Genomic DNA, 2,628 nt, shown 5'->3' on the forward strand with positions numbered 1-2,628 from the left:
CCCCTTGTCCTGTCCCTCCAGCCCTTGGAAACAGTCTCTCTCCATCTTTCTTGGAGCTCCTTCAGGTCCTGCAAGGCCACAATCAGGTCACCCCAAAGCTTCACTTCCTGAAGAAAGGTGCACAAAAGGTAACTGTGGATACTGGAGGATGGATGACCAGAATTCATGTTGGGAATGTTGTGAAAGTTGTGGATCCACCCACTCCTGGAAGTGTCCCAGGCCAAGATTGGACGGGGCTTGGAGCAACCTGGGCTAGTGGAAGGTGACCCTGCCCGTGGCAGGGGGTGGCACTGGGTGATCTCTAATTTCCCTTCCAGCTCAAACCATTCCATGATTCTGTGATTCAAATCCCACCTCTTGGTGACCTGGAATTGGAACATGAACCTGATTCTCTGTTTTTCTGTGGAATGATCCTAAAAATTCAAAGACATTGTAAAGCATTTGGGGCCGGGACGGTCACTCCTCCCCTGCTGCAGGCTCAGCTGAGCTCTGCACCCCCCCTGCTCTCCCCAGGCTGAAATGTTTTCCAACCTGCTCCATCCAGTCCAGCCTTAAACCTTGGATCTCACGTCCAGCTCGTCCTCGGCGTTCCGAAGTGTCAAACGGGATTTGGAATCGATCCCGCCTGGATCTCAGCCCACACCATCCAGCTGGGATGTGAACATTGTTAAATGGCTCTCCTGGTCCACCAGGAAGTATTAGAGGGTTGGAGGTTAAGGAGCTTTTACAGTTATCTGGTGTTTAATTGAACAACCCCAACGTCGTTGTAGAGGAAGTATTAACATGGGATTTTATCTGAGGGTCTGCAGAGGGCCCTGGGCACGTCAAATTTAATGTGCTAATAAATGTTGGGCATAGGTCGAATTCTCATCTTCACAGAGGCAGGGAGGTGGAAAGGGTGGGCTTTTTTTTTGGTGCCCTTTCCCAAGTGCTTCTTAACCAATCAATATTTCAGCTGCTTGGAATCGTGGTGGGCGTTTAAATGGTTCCAAACGGGCTCTGGGGTGAGGGGGTGGGTTGGTCATGGGGAGGGTGGGGGAGATGGGTGAGAAAGGCTCTTGCAAAGAAGGTGGGCCACCCTCCCAGCTCTCCCCAGAACACCAGAGGTCCCAGGTTTACCCCAGCCCTGAAGGAGTTGGGTGTTATTTCACTGAACTCACCTGCCTTTGGGGGGCTCTGAGCTCTGGGGTCGCCTCTGGGTGCAAATGAGCAGCTTCATCTCTGCTATTTCTTCTTTTAATTCCACATCACAGCCAAGTTCAATCCCAGAGGACCCTTCTCACTGGTTTGCACTGGTGTGGAGTGAGGCCAGATGATTTGCAGCCAGGTGCCTTTTCACTTTTCCAAATATATATTGATTTCCCAACAACCAAACTGATGGTGGTTCAGTGGCACAGAGGAACACACGCCCAGCATCACACCTTAGCACATCACATTTAAACTGCTCTCCTGACCCCAGGAATAGCTTGAATCTCTCTTAACCTGCAGCCCTTGCAGAGTTTTAATCCAGCCAGGAAACAGAGATAACGCTGCTTTTTGTGGGTGCCAAACTGCCCGGGGCACAGCTGAAAAGCTCAGCTCTGCACTGACTGAAATGTAAAAAAAAAAAGAGAGAGAAAACACAAAACATCACAATCTCAGTCAAACTGAAACTAGCTGTTGAATTTAGAAGAAAATCTGTGACTCTTTCTTTTTTGCAGTTATTCATTCATCGCCAGTCACAAGTTTTGTCACAACTTCAGCGATGAAAGTGGCACCTGAATGACGATATCGAAGCCAGGGACAGGACACAGATGACTCAGCTGCCCTTCAAAGAGCCTCTGGCCCCCCTCAGACAGAGGCCAAGTGCATTCACACGGTTTTTCTCATGTGGGAAAAGTTAAGATGCACTAAACTGAGTCATTGTGGGCAGTTCTCTGAACATCAGCTCGGGTGTTTAGCAGAAATCAAGTGAAAAATGCTCCTGCTAAGGTGTGATGGTTTGAGCTGGTGCCCCCAAATCCCCCCATCAATCCCCTCCTCAACTGGGCAACGGAGAGAAAATACAACAAAAGGCTCCTGGGTCCAGATAAGGACAAGGAGAGGTCACTCACTGATCACCACCGTGGGCAAAATAGACTCGACTTGGGGATATTAACTGAGTTTATTACCAATCAAAATCAGAGCAGGATAAGGAGAAGTAAAAGAAACACCTTCTCTTCAACCCCTCCCTCCTTCCTGGGCTTAATTTTATTCCTGACTCTCTACTTCCTTCCCACCAGTGGGAGAAGGGAAGGGGGTTTGTGGTGAGTCCATCACACGTTGTCTCTCCTGCTTCCTCCTCCTCACGGGCAGGACTCCTCACACTCCTCCCGCGCTCCAGCACGAGGTCACTCCCATGGGATACAGCCCTCCAAGGACTCCTGGAATATCAGTCCTTCCACAGGCTGCAGTTCTTCAGAAACTATTCCTCATGGATCCCTTCCATGGGGTCAGTCCTTCAGGAACTGCTCCCTGTGGGTCCCCTGCAGAGTCACAAGTCCTGCCACCAAACCTGCTCCAGCCTGGGCTCCTCTCTCCACGGATCCACAGCTCCTGCCAGGCCCCTGCTCCAGGATGGGCTTCCCAGAGGGTCACAGCCTCCTTTGG

This window comes from Manacus vitellinus, unplaced genomic scaffold (genome assembly GCF_001715985.3).
Source record: "Manacus vitellinus isolate BGI_N305 unplaced genomic scaffold, ASM171598v3 scaffold_86_pilon, whole genome shotgun sequence".
NCBI lineage: Eukaryota > Metazoa > Chordata > Aves > Passeriformes > Pipridae > Manacus > Manacus vitellinus.